We start from the raw sequence: 20,454 nt of genomic DNA, 5'->3' as shown, positions 1-20,454 counted from the left end.
ATCTTAGATTTAAAGAGCAAACAAAAAATGCACATGGTAATCAATGCATAAAGCCTGGCAAGTAAAATTAATGCACTTGAATTGCTTTTGAGAGCTAACACTTATATCACAGAGAATGCTGGCACTATATGAATATGAATATTAACATAATAATAATTAATAAAATGATATTGTGGCAACAACAGTGACATAGGTGGATGATAGTGTTAACTAAATACAGTAGTAAAGGGGTGCACTGTGTTTTAGCTGATGCTATAGATCTGTAAAAGTTGGGATAGATGAAACTTGGCCCTAGAATACTGCACTGAAGCTAAGATATTAAATGTGTGCTCTGCTTCTATTTTTATAAGAAAGACACTTTCCTTTCATATTACAGCTGTGGGTTGCTCCCAGTCTTCCACATTCAATAGTAATTGCCTAATGCGGGGAGGTGTGTAGACATGTGTTAATAAAATGTTAACCTGTCCCAAATAGCATTAATACTTTGGATATAGGGGCTTTGAGGTTCAGTAATTGATAGGCCACTTTCCCTGGGATAGAGTTAATGGGATAGAGTTAATGTTTTATAATTATTTAAGAAGCAAAAAAAAAAAAAAAGCATTTTGGATACTGTAGACATGTAAGGTTACCATCAGCTGTGGTGTATGTGGTCCGGTGTTAGCCATGCAGAAAATCCAAAGACATATCAACAAAACTTGTTTTGGTAATACCTTTTTGTTAATTAGTTAGATGCTAGGGTCCCTACTGATAGGATGACCTCATCAAGGTGGAAGGGTGCAGTGCAGATTACATTGCATGAAAACTGTTTTTGAAGCTAACATCCTTCATTAATGTTAATTTAGTGCATCTGTTTTGAATGCAAGATGTGTACCCTGTCTATAATCAGACTCTGCACATCTATGATGCTTTTTATTCAGATGCAGCCTGCTTTGGGACGCGCTGCCACATCTCCCTGCTGTCTAGTAGATAGAAATGTTGAGATCTTATTATATGATTTTTAATTAAGTAGAATTATTAAAACACAGAAGGCTAGTGAGTAGTGACATACTAAAGAAGGATCTTGACTGCATGGTTACATTTGCCTTTGGCTGAAACGTTGGGTTTTTAGTGGTTATGGTACTTTAATAAATCCGCAAATTTTGCATAAATCCCAGTCTTTCTTCTATTTAGACTTTGCTCTTACTGGAGGATCCGGGTGTGGACTGGTTGACTCCATGGTGGACTAACTTTGCAGTTTGAGCAGTAAGACCACACTGTTTGTTTGTCGCATCGTTATATGGGCAGGCACAAAGCAGAATAAGTGTAATGTTTATAAAAACGTTCATGCATTCACTTTACATGTTCATATTTACAAATGCACTATACAATTATGTTCATGAATTTCATTTCATATAAAGGTGGGAGTATAAGACTTTTAGGAGGACTTTAGACTTCCAGTTGACAATAAGTTAAGTAACCATATTCATTGTCAAGCAGCAGCAGCTAAAGCAAATATACTAATTCTTGTCAAAAGCACACATACAACTTAATGGGCTTCCCTCTAAATTGGCCCAAGGCTACTATACATAAACTACACTATACATAAATTGGCTTTAGACTATGATACATACATAGACATATGACTATGGGAGGGATTACATTGTGAGGCCCTCTGGGGGGCAGTTACGTAACAAGGCAATATACTCTGTACAACACTGAGGAAGATGTTGGTTAATATGAAATACATTTTTACACTATTACAGAAAGGATATTGAAGCTTCAGACAGGTACAAAAATTACCTAATATAGCGGTGTACAAATCAATCCATTTTCCCCCATTTTGCATGGAGAGGGGGTCGACATGGAATTCCTGCCTATGTGCCCTGCTATTTTAGACCCTCCCACAACCCCTGCATCTTTCCTCCTCCTCCCCAATTCTAGCTGGAGAATGAGAACATCAATTGGCCAAAATGTGTAATATCTTGCCACAGGCTGTACTTATAGCAAATTCTATATTTGCAATTAAAATTCACTTGGATGCTTTCCTTACTGTGAAGATTAGCTACTGCTATGATTATTTTGTGTGGGAGGTTGATGCCTGAATCGAATGAGGAAATACAGTATATTCTGGCGTATAAGTGCAATAGATAGCGGAGGTGCCGCCGCAGCGGTGAGCGGCATGGCGGCTGTTTCTGCGTCTCAGCCGGCAGCCTTCGCCGCGCAGTTACATGGTGGAGTTTTGCCTGGTCCTTGAGTTGCACATAGACTGAGGGCTACGCGCGCGCGCCAGGCGACAGGACCTTTATGCGAATAGAAGGGGAGTCAGCTGATCGGCCGGTCAGCTGACTCCAGCAGTGCTCCTGATTGGCTGAGTGACTGGGGCGGCACTGTGGGGCGCTCTCAGTATATATAGGACCTGCCTGTCAGTAGCTCCTCGTCTGCTGTTGCAAATGCTAGCACTCAGATCTTAGTCAGATCCCAAAGTGTGCTAGAACCAGCAGGAGCTGGGGATCCACACTTAGTCAGATTCTGTTGATAGCTAAAGTACTAATTGAATTGTATTATTTGTTATGACCATCTGCTAGCCTTGACTACTCTTCTGCTTACTGATTCTGTGCTTCTGCCTATCTGATCCTGTTGCCGACTCAGCCTGAACACTACTCTGATTTAAGCCTTCTGTCTTTGTACCGTATCTGTCCGTTTGTTGCCGAATCTGCTTGTCTGGCTTTCCTGCCCTCACCAGTGAGCCAAGTCCCTGGTGAGGGATTCTCTGTACAGTCTTAATCGCCTGCTCCTCAGGTGACCAGTAGCTGCAGTACAGTCTTAATCACCTGCTCCTCAGGTGACTAGTAACTACGGTACTGTCCTCATCCCCTGCTCCTCAGGTGATTAGGAGCTGCAGTACAGTCTTGATCTCCTGCCCCTCAGGTGATCACCTGCTGCAGTACAGTCTGAATCACCCACTCCACAGGTGATCAGTATATGTTGTCTTACTGTGCACCACCCGCTCCTCGGGCGGACTGATTACTAGTGTTCATCTGCATCTCCAGCTTGCTGGATTGCTGATCCCTGTGTTCTATAGAGATATCTCCCTCTACCAGCTTCTCTGGGGGAGTTGGTATCTCTATCTGTATTACTGTTGCACCAAACACCTATCTTTACATCTGGTTGTCCTGTGTCTCGCTATACTAGCATTATTGGTGATTCTGCAGATCACCACATAATCAGCTATAGTATCTGTATTATTGGTGATACTGCAGATCACCAATAATCAGAAAATCTGTTCTTGCTGACCACAATCGTTACAGAACAGCAGACCAAACATTATGCACGCACTGCGTAGTAAGGTTAAAGTCCTGACCACCGCGGTAAACAATCTTACCGGGGTGATCAATACCCAACAGACTCAGATCACTCAACTGTCTGGGACAGTACAGGTACTTCAAACGACTATTGATACAGTGCGATCCCCTTCAGTCACTGACCTTTGTATGTCCGTACCCGAAACGTTTTCTGGGTATAGATCTGACTTTCAGAATTTCAGAAACCGTGTGCTATCCTATTTTGAGTTGAGAGCCAATCTGTCAGGCTCTGAGAACCAGAGGGTAACCGTTTTAAAGACCCTTTTGTCAGGAGATTCACAAACATGGGCATATAGTCTTCACACAGGGCATGAGGCATTATCTTCAGTTCAGGAGTTTTTTAAGGCCATGGTCATTATATACGATGATCCGGATATTGCTATCACGGCTGAGAGGAAACGAAAGACTCTCAGGCAGGGTCGTAATCCAGTGGAGGTTTATGCCGCATAATTTAGGAGGTGGGCTCAATCAGGTAGATGGGGAACGTATGCTTTATTAGATTGTTTCCTGTCAGGACTATCCGATGCAGTTTCTGATTTGATGTTAGGTTATCCTGAGCCTAAATCTCTAGACGAAGCAATTTCATTAGCGGTGCGGGTTGATCGCCGCCTTCGCTATCAAAAACAAACCCGTGGCAGAAATGCTGTAAGATCTGTTTCCTACGCCTCTTCTCCACCCTCGTCACCTCAGGACGAACCGATGCAGATCGGTCAGTCTAGGTTAACACAAGTGGAGAAGAATCACAGAAGGTCAGAAAGACTCTGTCTATACTGTGCTGAGGAGGGTCACATTGTCCAGCATTGCACTAAAAAGTCGGGAAACGCTGCCGCCTAGGTGTAGTCAGAGGTAATACCCAAGGCGAGCCGTGTTTACCTCTAGATAATAACCGCTTACTCCTCCCTGTCGGGCCACAGCAACAGAAGCATTTGTGGACTCAGGCTCTGCATCTAATTTTATAGATTATGACTTTGTCAAAAAATTGGGGATTCCCTTACTTCCTTTAGACCATCAGATTTTGATCACAGTGGTAGATGACTTTCCGTTACAGTGTAAACAGCCTCTTTCCCAGACCCCCTTATTGTTGTGTAAAATAGGGGTTCTACATAAGTATCTTCCAGTATCTTCTCTAAGCTAGACCTACGAGGAGCATACAACCAGGTACGCATTAGGGATGGTGATGAATGGAAGACGGCATTCAACATGCCCGATGGGCACTACGAGTATCTGGTCATGCCCTTCGGGTTGTGTAATGCTCCTGCCGTCTTCCAGGAGTTGATCAATGAAGTCTTTAGGGAAGTTCTGCGAAAATTTGTGCTAGTGTATCTGAACGATATACTGATTTTCTCACCCAGTCTAACAGAACATCGGAAACATGTGAAGTTCGTTTTAAGAAAATTGAGGCAGAACTCGTTGTATGCGAAGTTAGAGAAATGCCTCTTTGAAGTCACTAAGGTCCCTTTTTTGGGATTTATTATTTCCACTTCAGGTCTCTCCATGGATCCTGAAAAAGTCTCTGCTGTATATGAGAATATATATAAGAATTCTGCTGTATATGAGAATATATATAAGAATTCTTGGCTTCGCCAATTACTACAGGAAGTTCATCAAAGGGTTTTCTTCTGTAGTGTCACTCCTCGCCAACCTTACCAAGAAGGGGGCTGACACTTACCATTGGACAGTAGAGGCACAGTCTGCCTTTGCTACATTAAAAAAATTATTTTGTTCTGCTCCCATTTTGAGACACGTGGATGCCACCTTCCCCTTCATTTTGAGGTGGATGCATCGGAGATTGGGGTTGGGGCTGTGCTGTCTCAACGCTCTGGCCTTCAAGTCAAACTACATCCCTGTGCCTTCTTTTCTTGTAGGTTCTCTCCAGCCGAAAGGAACTACGATATTGGCAATAGGGAGCTCTTGGCCATTAAGTTAGCCTTTGAAGAATGGCGCCATTGGCTGGAAGGGGCAGAACATACGGTCACGGTCTAAACTGATCATAAAAATTTGGAGTACATCGAAGGGGCCAAAAGACTTAGCCCCCGACAGGCTCGCTGGTCCTTGTTCTTTTCAAGGTTCAGGTTTGTCATCACGTATACCCCGGGAAGTAAGAATGTCAAAGCAGATGCATTATCTAGGTGTTTTGAGCCTGAGACAGTTCAGCCATCAACCCCTGAGACCATCTTACCTCAAAGACTGGTGGTGGCAGCCACGGAAACCTGGGAAAACTGGGCGGTTACCCTAGGGCCTTACCAGCAAGATATTCCAGAAGGGAAGCCCGAGGGAGTTCTGTTTGTGCCACTTCCTTTTTGCCTACAACTCTTGCAATTATTCCACGCCTATAAGAATGCAGGGCATCCCAGGGCTGCTTGAACTCAGGACCTATTGGCCAGATGTGTATGGTGGTCTTCGTTGGCTCTTGATTGCAAAGAGTTTGTGAGAGAGTGTTCTGTGTGTGCCAGAAATAAACCCTCTCGTCAAGCACCAGTAGGTACGCTACAACCTTTACCGGTGCCAAATGAACCATGGACCCACTTGTCCATGGACTTTGTAGGAGAACTCCCCAGGTCTGAGGGCAAGTCGGTTATCTGGGTGGTAGTTGAGGTTGAGTAAAATGGCTCATTTTGTCCCTCTGAAGGGACTCCCCTCGGCCCAGGAATTGGCTGATCTCTTCATCCAGCACATTTTCTGGCTGCATGGCATTCCGGAGAATGTGGTGTCAGATAGGGGAGTCCAATTTGTGTCTAAATTCTGGAGAGCCTTTTGCCACCAGCTCGGTATGGACCTATCATTTTCATCAGGCTACCACCCACAGACCAATGGACAGACCAAAAGAGTTAACCAGTCCTTGGAGCAATTTCTCAGGTGTTATGTGGCAGATGCGCAGTCAGATTGGGTAAAGTTCCTGCCATTTGCGGAATTTGCGCATAAAAATCTGAAGAGTTCCTCTTCAGGTTTTTCTCCTTTCCAGGTGGTTTCGGGGAGATCTCCCAAATTCTCTCCAATACCAGTGGCATCTTCCCCTTTTCCGGCTCTAGAGGATTGGCAAAGGGCATTGAAGGAAATTTGGGTGCTTGTAAAAAGGAATCTGGGAAAAGCCTTCCAGATGCAGAAAAAACAGGCGGATAAAAGTCGGTCTGTTGAGTGGAAGTTTTCCCCAGGAGACATGGTGTGGGTGTCTACCCGGCATCTGGCGTTAAAGCAACCATCACCTAAGTTAGGACCCAGATTTTTAGGCCCATATCCTGTGTCCAGAAAGATTCATGACGTGACATATGTGATTGATCTCCCAGCCAGCATGAGAGGTGTGAGATCATTTCATGTTTCTTTGTTGAAGCCTGCTGTACATGTGGATTCCTCTCCCCCCCCCTCCCCCCCGTGATGATTGACGACCAACCTGAGTATGAGATCGAGAAGATTTTAGATTCTCGATTAGTGCAGAATTCTGTACAGTACCTGGTCCATTGGAAGGGGTATGGCCTGGAGGAGAGAACTTGGGTTCCGGATTGCCGCGTGCATGCCGAGGATCTAAAGAAAGAGTTTCATGAGTTACACCCTGAAAAGCCGTGTAAGAAGTGTCCGGGGTCCACTCCTCAGGGGGGGGGGGGGGGGTACTGTGATAGATAGCGGAGATGCCGCCGCAGCGGTGAGCGGCATGGTGGCTGTTTCCACGTCTCAGCCGGCGGCCTTCGCCGCACAGTTACATGGTGGAGTTTTGCCTGGTCCTTCAGTTGCACATAGACTGAGGGCTACGTGCGCGACAGGAGCCCTGCTGATCTATTTGGCTGCAGTAGTGAACTGAATTACACCAGAAACAAGCATGCAACTAATCTCGTCAGTTCTGACAATATTGTCAGAAACCCCTGACCTGCTGCATGCTTGTTCAGGATCTATGGTTGAAAGAATTAGAGGCAGAGGACCAGCACGGCAGCCAGGCAACTGGCATTGCTTAAAAGGAGACAAATATGGCAGCCTCAATATTATTCTCACCTCGGGTTCCCTTTAAAAGTGCAATGCAAAGACAGTGGGCCCAAGTTTTAGTGAGCCTTTTCCCAGAAAATTCACATAATTGTGCAGGTTTTCTCAAGAAAATACACGTAAAGTGAGTAGATTTGCCCAGAAAATAAATGCAATCATGGCGGTAGATTTGCCTAGAAAATACATGCAATCAGGGTGGCAGATTTGCCCAGAAAATACATGCAATCATGTGGAAGATTTGACCAGAAAATACATGCAATCGTGGGAAACCTGGCCAGAAACCACTTCAATCATGTAGCAGACCTGACCAGAAAATGCATACAATCACGTAGCAAACCTGGCCAGAAAACACTTCAATCATGTAGCAGACCTGGCCAGAAAATACATGCAATCATGTCGGCAGATTTGACCAGAAAATACATGCAATTATGTGGAAGATTTGACCAGAAAATATATGCAATCATGTGGCAGACGTGGCCAGAAAACACTTCAATCGTGTAGCAGACCTGGCCAGAAAATACATGCAAGCATGTGAAAGATTTGACCAGAAAATATATGCAATTATGTGGAAGATTTGACCAGAAAATAAATGCAATCATGTGGAAGATTTGACCAGAAAATACGTGCAATCATGGGGTAGACCTGAACAGAAAATACATGCAATCATGTGGAAGATTTGACCAGAAAATACATGCAATCATGTGGCCGACCTGGCCAGAAAACACTTCAATCATGTAGCAGACCTGGCCAGAACAGTCGATACACCTGCTAATATAAATTAAAAAAAAACATTTACTCACCTGAAGCAGCAGCAGACCTTCTGTCCCGGCCTCCGTCCGGCGCAGCTCCCACAATCCTCTGCAGCCAGCCAGCAACTGAAACTCCCGCGCTTAGAGCAGGGCTATGGGAAATGGCACTCAAAGTCTCCAGAGCAGGGCTTCAGACGCCATTTTACTGTAGCCCTGCTCTCCCGCAGCTGTGGGCTGCTGCTGTCATTGAACTGACACAGCGTCTATTAGATGCCGAAAGTCAGTTCACGCTGGGGGGTGCTTTAGGGATGCTTGGAGAATGGCGCTGCCATTGCCCCAGTATAGCTAGTATAGTTACCCCCAATATAGCTAGTATAGTTGCCCTTAGTGTAGGTAATATAGTTGCCCCAGTATAGCTAGTATAGTTGCCCCCAGTATAGCTAGTACAGTTGCCCACAGTATAGCTAGTATAGTTGCCCCCAATGAAGTTAGTATAGTTGCCCCAGTATAGTTAGTATAGTTGCTCCAGTATAGCTAGTATGGTCGCCCCCAGCCAGTATAGCTAGTATAGTTGCCCCCAGACAGTATAGCTAGTATAGTTGCCCCCAGACAGTACAGCTAGTATAGTTGCCCCCAGCCAGTACAGCTAGTATAGTTGCCCCCAGCCAGGATAGCTGCCCGCAGTATAGCTTGACAAGTAGATGTACAGAGGCGCCAAAAGGATAAAATATGCTATAATGTTTAAAATATTCGGGTGGCGGTGGTGGACCGGCCACTCAGAAATAGACTCGATGCTGTCGCTTAAGATAAAGACAATTTATTCACATACTCCATGAACAGAACCGCAACGCATTTCACGGGTATATTCCCGCTTCCTCAGGCAATAAACAGACAGGAGTACACTGTAAAGACAGAGACAGATAGCGTGTCCTTAGACCAATGTATATGTGTGCTGATGATTTTTGGTGCATAGTTATGTTAACGTGAATAATGGGTAAACAATGCTGTGGTTAGAGGTATATTGGGAGAGGGGGTGAGGGGCTGTGCGGAGATTGTTATAAGAGTTAAAAATCGTAGTGAAAAAACAGGGGGGGGGGGCACAGAAGGGGGAGGGGGCAAAAAAAGGGGGGCTATTAGGGGAGGGGGAGGGGGTTAGGGAAAAATTAAGGGTGGCAAAACGCAATGCAATGCAATCAGATGTAGTAAAACCACCCTTAATTTTTCCCTAACCCCCCCCCCTTCCCTAATAGTTCCCCCCCCCTTTTTGCCCCCTCCCCCTTCTGTGCCCCCCCCCCCCCATTTTTTCACTACGATTTTTAACTCTTATAACAATCTCCGCACAGCCCCTCACCCCCTCTCCCAATATACCTCTAACCACAGCATTTTTTACCCATTATTAACGTTAACATAACTATGCACCAAAAATCATCAGCACACATATACATTGGTCTAAGGACACGCTATCTGTCTCTGTCTTTACAGTGTACTCCTGTCTGTTTATTGCCTGAGGAAGCGGGAATATACCCGTGAAACGCGTTGCGGTTCTGTTCATGGAGTATGTGAATAAATTGTCTTTATCTTAAGCGACAGCATCGAGTCTATTTCTGAGTGGTCGGTCCACCGCCGCCACCCGAATATTTTAAACATTTTAGCATATTTTATCCTTTTGGCACCTCTGTACATCTACTTGTCAAGATATCCACCCTTGGTGGTTGGAAGGGTGACAAACCCTCCTTTCCTTCTTCAGAGAGCGAAATCTTAATCCTGAGTGGGGACAGGTCTAATGTCCCCACCTGCCTATATAGTGGTTGCCTAAACGGTAACCCATGTTTGTAAGTATAATACTTACTCCACACTAATTCTCCCTGATACAATACATACTACACTATATTGGGCTCTCGGTTTCTCTGTTTTACCCAGTATAGCTAGTATAGTTTCCCCAGCCAGTATAGCTAGTATAGTTTCCCCAGCCAGTATAGTTGCCCTCAGTATAGCTAGTATAGTTTAGTTGCCCCCAGTATAGCTAGTATAGTTTAGTTGCCCCCAGTATAGCTAATATAGTTGCCCCCAGTAAGTATAGTTGTCCCCAGTATAGCTAGTATAGTTGTCCCCAGTATAGCTAGTATAGTTTAGTTGCCCCCAGTAAGCTAGTATAGTTGCCCCCAATATGGCTAGTATAGTTGCCCCCAGTAAGCTAGTATAGTTGCCCCCAGTAAGCTAGTATAGTTGCCCCCAGTATGGCTAGTATAGTTGCCCCCAGTAAGCTAGTATAGTTGCCCCCAATATGTATAGTTGCCCCCAGTAAGCTAGTATAGTTGCCCCCAGTAAGCTAGTATAGTTGCCCCCAGTGTAGGTGCCCCAGGAGTGGGAAGCAGGGCTAGATGGAGGGACTGTGGAGGGGTCCCTCACCTGGGACCCCTCCTTCTGTCTCTCTCTCCCCCTCCAGAATAGCGGCGGCAAGTGCGGGGCGACCAAAGGCGTACAGAGAATTACTCACCTAATCTCCGCGATCCAAGCGTCATGACATTACAGGTCTCTGCCTCCAATGCCGCCCACTGTGCTTCCGCTAATCAGGAAGCACAGTGGGCGGCATTGAAGATTGGAGACCTGTAACGTCATGACGCTGCGCTCCACGCTTGGAACGCGGAAATCAGGTGAGTAATTGTCCATACACCTCCGGCCGCCCCGCACTTGTCGCCGCTATTCTGGGAGGGGAGAGAGATGCAGAAGGAGAGGTCCCAGGTGAGGGAGGGGGGGGATATGTCCCCCCTCCCCACCGCTGCCTCCACAGCCCCTCCTTCTAGCCCTGATTCCCCCTCCTGCTGTGCTGCTATGGGGGGTCATGACAACACCCCCTGGGTGTCTGACACCCGGTGCGCCACGCCCCCCTGCGCCCTATGGTAGGGACGCCACTGGATATGCCCTATCCTGTTACCGCCTCTCAAATCAGGCAGAGGAGCTGGAAAATATAATACAAGGGTGGGCCAGAAGGGTGAGAGAGGCGTGTTTTATTGGCACAGCACAATCTTTTCTTCCATACCGCTCTGATAAACAGCTAGACAAGAAGAGTTCACCAATCCACTTAGGGAGAGGGAGAGTTGACCAATCCCACCAGTCAATCCCCATATACTGTTATATACTGGGTACCACATACAATACAGCACCAGTATCTGTTCATCCATAGCACCAGTATATGATTTTTTAATTTTTATTTGGTGTGCATTGGAAGTCTTATATGGCGAGTATATCCCAAACTCTATATTTTAACTGGAAAAGTTGGGGGATCGTCTTATACGCCCAGTCGTCTTATACGCCGGAATATACGGTAGGTCCTGCCTTTGTGGCTTTCTTTCCTATGGATTAAGGTGCCCAGTGGATCAATAGAGTAAATGTGAAAGCCAAATGTAGCATCCACTTTTGAAAGTTCTAAATCATGTATTTATTTTAGATTTCAATGACCATTATTTTTTTTGTTCTCCACTTATATGGTCTGAAATCTATAATCTCTAATATGTTTATGTCTTGCTGCATTTCTCCTACTCAGTGCATATTAGACAAGGCAAGACAAATAACATTTATATCATGTTTTCCTCCTGACAGACTCAAAGGGCTAGAGCTGCAGCCAGCCACTAGGATGTGCTCTATAGTTAGTAGCAGTGTTAGGGAATCTTGCCTAAGGTGACCTACTGAATAGGTGCTGTCTTACTGAACAGGAAGACCCAAGATTCAAACCCAGGTCTCCTGTGTCAGAGTCAGAGCCCTTATCCAGTACACTATGCAATCACTACACTACAGCCACAATGTACATTATTACATAATAATATACATTGTATTGCCATTGTATTCATCATCAACATAATTTCTTTATATCTTAATATTAATGTTTGCAAATACTCCAAACTAGACGTAAACATGTGGAGTTGTCTGAAAAGCAATTCTGTCACAAGGAATTATTTGATGATGGATTCAGTACCCTGTTGAGAGCTCTTCTCCATTATCTTCCATAAATATTCAGGCCTGAAACATAAGTCACAGACTGCAGAATGATCTTTGCTTGTTTCATGCTTGTTTGCCAGAGGGGATGTACAAAAATACTTTGTGGCATTTCTGGTCTACTTCAAAGCTCACCACTATGAAAAAGATCAAAGAAAGGGATTTATTACAGTATTTATTAAATGAAAAGTCTAAAATTATGAAAATGGGAAATGCAAGAAATATATTAAAAAAGTGTAACGATGGGGGCGCATGCGCGGCGCCAGCGGGATCGGATGCAGGTCTGCTGAGCTCCGTGCCTGAGTGAGGGAAATGAGGATTTATACTGCCAACTAGACCCCACAAATTGACTAACTTAAGCGGAGACTGATCCCAGGATATGTCCACACGGAAAAGGACCAAGAAGGGAAAGAAAAACAGCTCCCAGGAAGACACCATTCCAGAGCTCTTAGCACGCCGAGCGAAAAATCAGGCCTCAAAGATGGCCGCCGCAGCATTAGACCAGACGCCCAGCGGCTCAGCTGAATCCTCTCCGCAGTCTGCCCGAAGCTCCCCGAGCAGCATCGCAGCTCCTAAGCAGGATAATTCAGCCCTCTTGAACTCGATACAAAAGATGCTGAAAAGAGAGCTCGACAGTGCTGTTGCGACCATCAACAACAACATACGGGACTTGGGAGATCGGGTCCATGTGATTGAGCAGAGACTGGACTCCTTTGCAGATGCACTGGCTGATGATAAGAAGCGCTTGGATGCCCATGATCAAAGAATGGACGCTCTCGAGGCAAGACAGGAGGATCAAGAAAACAGAGCCCGCAGATCCAATATCCGAATACGAGGCCTACCTGAATCCTTCACAGACCTCCGGTCAGTAGCTGTAAACTTGTTCTCGGCCATCTTGCCCCAAGTTGAGCAGTCTATTTTCCGGCTGGATAGAATACATAGGGCTTTGGGCAGACCGCGGAATCCGGAACTTCCCCGCGACGTGATCCTTAAATTTCATTATTATGAAACTAAAGAACAAGTAATGTTGGCCGCCCGAAACCTGACATCGCTGCCGGGCGTCCCTGTGTCAGTACAACTCTATGCGGACTTATCACCACTGACTCTACAAAAACGAAGAGCCCTCCGACCAATAGCGCAAGCACTACTCACGGAAGGTATTCGATACAAATGGGGATTCCCATGCTCCATGATATTCCCATTACAAGGCACTACCCACCGAGTCACCACACTCGAAGAGGGCAAACGTATCCTGGCAGCCGCCAACATTACGGTAAATTTTCCGCAGGCTTTGGAAACAACTAGGCCACAGCGCCCACAGCGAGAGTGGCAGATGGCGGGAAGAAGATCAGGTTCACAAGCTGGATCACCATCTTCATCACCGAGGTGACTTTGCACTAAGTATATAATCTTCCCCTAGATGATACAATCTCACAAAACAACTCTCACTAGCATATAAAGCAATGCTTTGTGCCTTCGTTAACAATCCGGCACACTAAGAGTTACTACGAGAGGAAACGATAGACTGTGGACTAACTCCCAGATCAATGAACACCCCACTTTGTCCCCTGCAATTAATAATCACTACCTAAAGGTAATTTCCTTTTTTTTTTTTGCTTTTTGTTTCATATATTTTTCGACATTTTTGATTTTTCTTTTTCTTCGGAGCTCTACCTTTTATGAGCAAGAGACATTTTGAGGACCCACCTTTACTAAAGCAGTGCATTACTTACTGCAACTACACCTTACTGCATAAAAGTTAGAACAGTAGGAGATGCCAGCTATGATCTGTCAAAGAGACATTACTTATATAAGTATATCTGATAGTGATGCATATTCAATACATAATTGAGTAGATACCCATATGAGTACAGTAAAGTATATAACTTATAATTGGGTTAATATTGGTGGAAAACTGTCACAAACTAGTCTCATCCCCAACTGATTTACTAAACTTTCTCTAAGTATCCTGTTACTTGTGCCACATAATAACCTTTAATACAGTAATAAGAACTGTTTCCTAATTTCAGAAGTATACAAGTAAATTCTTAGGTGGGCCTCAAAGTAAGCCATTGGAAAGCCATACCCCCCAAAAGATACTAGCAACCCACAATGCTGACATGATTGTTTGACTATCCCAATATATGTAAACAAATTACCTTAATTCCTACCATAAATGTTCTACATCTTCTTAATGCATAAATGGTTATGATCACAGCATAAGGGGTCGTTAACTATATGCTAACTTTTATATCCTACTCTCACTCAGGGTTCATATGCTGAATACCCCCACTTCATGCAGACAATCGAGGTGATATTTAGGATCCTCATGTCTGCCTGGATGTTACTGGGCGATTCGCCCAAAACCTCAGGTTTAGCTGTTTGTTGTTATGTTGTTAATGTTAATTGTTCTTTTTGTTATGACAACTATCTGTGTTACCAGCAGGATTATGAATATTCGCTAATTTCCACCATTTATTATATGACTCCTACACGCATCCTATGGAAACATTAAAACTAATATCCCTCAATGTGAGGGGATTTAACTGCCCGCAGAAGAGAAGGAAGGCACTTGTGGAGATCTTGAGGCATAAACCTGACATCATATGCCTACAGGAGACACACCACACGCTAACCTCTTGCCCGCGTTTTTATCATAAAACCTTTAAAATGGTACATCATGCCTATGCCGAAAAAAAACATAGGGGGGTTATGATTATGGTCAGAAACTCACTGCCTCTTGATGTTACAGCAATTGAAACTGACCCTAACGGCTGCTATATTATCATGAAGGGTACTCTTTATGGTAAAACACTGTACCTAATTAATACTTATGCCCCCCCAGATATAGCACTACAAACCTTCACTGAAATCCAAAAAGGAATTGAAGTAGGTCCAAATACAACCTTCATATGGTGCGGAGATTTTAACCTGACTCTGCATGAAGGGCTTGATAAGTCTAAATTAATCCCAGACAAACTAACGAAAGCTCAAAGGTTACAGCTAACCTCTATGTTAGAAGATAACTTTCTAGTGGATGTCTGGCGAGAACTCTATGGGAACAAACGGGGCTACACACACTTCTCAAGTGCCCATGGTACTTATGCAAAGATAGATCATATCCTAGTTACATCTTCAGTGGTCCTCTCCCTACAATACCTGCGACACATCCCAGTTACATTTTCAGATCATGACTTATTGCTAATGTGCCTTGAGTTACATGTTCCAGCATCCCCACGTCCACATTGGCGACTAAACGAATCCATGGTTATTAATCAAAAAACTAGATCCCAAATATCTGCATTTTTGACAGAGTACTTTAATCTAAACGATACGGAAGATGTAACGCCAACCACTCTCTGGATGGCGCACAAAGCAGCAGTGAGGGGCTTCCTAATCAAAACAGCCTCACAAATCAAAAGACACTCACTTGAGGTATATGACAACCTACGTTTTAAATTAATGAGGCTCCAGCGCATTCACCAGCAAGAGCCAGCGTTATACATCCTCAAACAAATAAAAGATACTAAGGCGCAGATTGACATACTTTTAGCTAAAAAAACAGAAAGGGCACTTAGACTCACAAAGGCAAGCTATTATCGTTATGTTAATAAACCAGACTCATGGTTAGCTGCTAAATTACGAGAACAAAAAAAGTTTAACTCCATAAACAAAATTCGCACAGCTTCTGGCCACATAACAAGCAACCCGGATAGGATCTATCAGACCTTTCATGCATACTACTCGAGTCTTTATGCTGCACAACCTTTGGACCCACATACTAATATACCTGAATTCCTTAAAACTTTGGACCTGCCCAAATTATCTCCTGAAGCAGTAAAAGAAATAAATCGGGCCTTTACTGAAGAGGAGGTTGAAGACACAATCAAAAAAATTAAACTCCATAAATCCCCAGGTCCAGATGGGTTGAGTGCTATATACTATAAAAAATTCTCAGAGATCCTAACTCCCCACTTGACCAAAACCTACAATAATATGAGAACAAAACCACTTAGGTACTCTGAATTCCTAGACGCCCACATAACTACATGTCCTAAACCAGACCGTGACAAGTTAAATACCAAAAACTACAGGCCCATAGCCCTGTTAAATCAGGACTATAAAATTTTAACAAGTATCTTAGCAACACGAATCAACATAGTCCTCCCATATTTAATACACAAGGACCAAGTGGGATTTGTCCCATACAGGCAGGCCACAGATAATATACGCAAAGCAATCAATATACTTCAGCATGCTAAGGTTACAGGAGCACAGGTGGTGTCGTTGGCCTTGGATATCGAAAAGGCCCTTGACACCATCTCTTGGAAATATATGTTTGAGGTATTGCAACATATAGGTCTAAGGGGGGCATTTGTCCACATGATGCGACAGTTGTACTCGACACCCAAAGCTTACCTTAAACTACCAGGAGCCACAAGCATGCCGATCCCTATACGTAGGGGTACTCGCCAAGGATGTCCGCTCTCTCCTGCGATATTTGCAGTCATCATGGAGCCCTTGGCGACCTCTATACGCCTTAACCCTGACATACAAGGCTATCATATAGGTGGACACGAGTACAAGTTGAGCTTATTTGCGGACGATGTCCTCATGACACTAACTAACCCAGTTATATCTATCCCTAATCTGTTAAAGTCCCTCAAATTCTTTGGAGATATCTCAGGTCTCAAATTAAACCTAATAAAATCAGAGGCCATGTTCAGTAACTTCCCAAAAGGCATGGGTCGCTACATTAGCAGTATCTTTCACTTTCAATATCAACCCCACTATCTTAAGTACCTTGGTGTCAAGATTACAGTGGACCCTTCACAACTTTACACATGGAACTATACCCCACTCTATAAAGCTCTTATGACTTTAATTCAATCCTGGATGAACTACAATATATCTTGGGCGGGCAGAGTAACTGCTATCAAAATGACCCTTTTACCAAAAATATTATATTATTTCCGTACGCTGCCCGTACTAGTAACTAAAAAAGCACTAGAACCTTTACAAAAAAGTATCTTTCAATTTATATGGGCAAAAAAGAAGCCTAGAATTACGAGGACCACTATGATGCTGCATAAAAAGGAAGGTGGTCTGTCCGTGCCGAATCTTTATAAATACTATCAAGCAGCTCAATTAGCTTTTATACCAACTGTATACTCGGACACACATGCCCCCCTATGGATAAAGTTGGAAAATGATTGTATGGCCCCCCTGAACTGGAAGGGCATACTGTGGGCTTGTAGATGGGATAGTTCCATGATCAAAAAAGTATCTCCATTCACTTATCTCACAATCCTAATTTGGAAAAGATTGCGATTTAAACATCACCTGCAATCGAACCCCTCCCAGCTAGCTGAGTTTTTTCACAATCCTGAATTCCGAGAAGGACAAATAGAAATAAGTTTTAAGTGGTGGCTACAGCACAACCTAACCACCTTGGGGCAATTGTTGCACAGAAGTAAAATCCCTACTAAACAGGATATGATAATAAACCTAGCAGCCCCAGCTACTGAATACTTTAGGTTGCACCAATTGCATCACTACATAACGTCATTAGCAAAAGGAGACCAAGAAATATTAAAGACGTCCTTCGAGAACATATGTGCAGCAGATCCCTTAAGAAAAGGTGTGCTGTCCTTTCTCTATTCCACTTTAAATACTAAAACTCAGGAGCAAAAATTTTCATATCAGCTGGCTTGGGAGGGAGACTTGCAGAAAGAGCTTGATAGTGAAAATTGGTCACAATGTTTTGATACACTCTCAAGAGGTAGTCTTCATGTTACTGATATGGAAGTGTCCTTACGCCTACTCCATAGGACTTATATGGTACCAGCAAGACTGCATCGTATCTATAGTGATGTTTCGGAGCTCTGTTTCAGGGGATGCCAGGACGCGGGCACTCTCTTCCACACGTGGTGGTCCTGTCCGATAGTCGCCTCCATATGGGAAAAACTAATTCGTAAAATTAAAAATATCCTAGTGATACCTCTAGATCTTGACCCAGCTATATGCCTACTTGGCTTGCAACCAGAACATGTTACTAATCCCCAGCATAAACTCATACAATTCCTAATGAACTCAGCTAAAACGTACATAGCCTCACAATGGAGGCAGGCTAACTTACTATACTCTAGAGTGATCTCTAAAATCCACACTACTATGCTTAATGAGAAAATTAAGGCGAACTTGTCCGACAGGACCGATCACTTCGAGAGAGTATGGCTTCCCTGGATACAAAACGCCACCACACCTGGAATCAGGAGCCTTTTAGAAACTTTTTAAAAAGGGAAAACATAGCATATACAACAAAATAAATAATCAGAATTAAGAAGTCAAGAGCTTATCTCCATACAATCAGCACACTATGCCCAATTGACAGAATGTTTAATTATCACTCTTCCCTTCTCTACTCCTTCAATCCTTCCTATCGAAAAGCTGGTACACAGATGGCTGTCGGTTATAGTTATACCTTATTAGTTTAGTAATAATTTAGTTGTTCTTGTTATATGGTCATGTAAATCTTGCCAACCTATAAAGCCTCCTTTATGCCCTTTTTCTTCATAAGATAAGCCTTTTGGCACATAAAGGTACAGATTAACATTTATAAAGGTTGGAAAAATTGTATAGGTAGCATACTAGTTTTACAAATAATAAATAGAAATATATTGTCAAATATACCTTACTGTATCTGATTCGCTGTATATCTATATTGAAGTGCTATTAACAAAGAATTTCACCGATATACATTCTGCACTGTAAATATGTATGAAAACTGTACTGCTACCTAATAAAAAAGTTTTTGAAACTAAAAAAGTGTAACGATTGGTGTCAGCAAAACAGATTTTCTGATTATTGGTGATCTGCAGTATCACCAATAATACAGATGCTATACCTGATTATGTGGTGATCTGCAGAATCACCAATAATGCTAGTATAGCCAGACACAGGACAACCAATGTGAGATAGTGTTTGGTGCAACAGTAATGAGAAAGAGGAGATCTCCTGAGGAGCGGGTGACTCAGACAGTACTGCAGCCAGTGGATACCTGAGGAGCAGGGACCACTGACTGTGCTGCAAGGATGATCACCTGAGGAGCAGGCGATTAAGACTATACTGCAGCCAGTGGACACCTGAGGAGCAGGAACCACTGACTGTGCTGCAAAGGATGATCACCTGAGGAGCAGGCGATTAAGACTATACTGCAACTAGTGGACACCTGAGGAGCAGGTGTTACAGACAGTGCTGCAGTTGGGCTTCACCTGAGGAGAAGGTGAAATGCCACAGATCCCTCGCCAGTGGCTAGGCCCACTGGTGAGGCAAGAAAGGTCAGACAAGCAGAGTAGGCAACGTACGGACAGATAAGGTACAAAGACAGAAGACTGATTCAGTGTCAGGTTCAGGCAGGGTCGGAAACATGAATCAGATGAGCAGAGGTACAGAGTCAGTAAGCAGGAGAATAGTCAATGGAAGCAAAAGGTCATAACAGCTAATACAATGAATTAGTACTTTAAGCTATCAACAGAATCTGGCTAAGTGTGGATCCCCAGCTCCGGCTGGGTCTAGCACACTTTGGGATCTGACTAGGTCTGAGCGCTCACACGTTAGCATTTGCAACAGCAGACACGGAGCAACTGACAGACTACCACTATATAATCATAGCAGCTCCGCAGCGCCGCCCCAGTCACTCAGCCAATCCGAGATAGCGTTTGGAGTCAGCTGACCTGACAGATCAGCTGACTCCCCTTCTATTCGCAGAAAGGTCCTGTCGCCTGGCACGCGCGCAGCCCTCAATCTATGTGCAATAGAAAGACCAGGCAGAGCACCAACATGTAACTGCGCGGCCGAAGCCACCAACTGATACGCGGAGATAGACGCTTGTCCCCGCGGCGGCATCTCCGCTATCCATTACAAAAAGGTGAAAATGTAGTAAACAAACACACTAGGATGTGGTCCAAAATAATAGTAATGAAACTAACTATTATGTTTACCAAAGTGTTTAAATACCAAATTGTTTACTGACAAGTTGATCATGCTATCTGAATGGGACTTTACTGCAAACTGAGCCGAAAGATGGCCATTGCTCCTACTGCCTCACCTAACTACAGTAATTATGTAAATTTTATGAATATATCATAAGAAGTTTTAAGAGTGTGTGTGTGTGTGTGTGTTGGTGTGTGTGTGTGTGTGTGTGTGTGTGTGTGTGTGTGTGTGTGTGTGTGTGTGTGTGTGTGTGTGTGTGTGTGTGTGTGTGTGTGTGTGTGTGTGTGTGTGTGTGTGTGTGTGTGTGTGTGTGTGCGCGCGCGGATCTACAGCTTTTCCGAGTTTGCACATCTACACATACTTTCCAGCTTTTGAAATCAGGAAAAATGGACACTATGAACCTGCCC

Source organism: Hyperolius riggenbachi, chromosome 2 (genome assembly GCF_040937935.1).
Source record: "Hyperolius riggenbachi isolate aHypRig1 chromosome 2, aHypRig1.pri, whole genome shotgun sequence".
NCBI lineage: Eukaryota > Metazoa > Chordata > Amphibia > Anura > Hyperoliidae > Hyperolius > Hyperolius riggenbachi.
Note: the sequence above shows the minus strand (reverse complement) of the source record.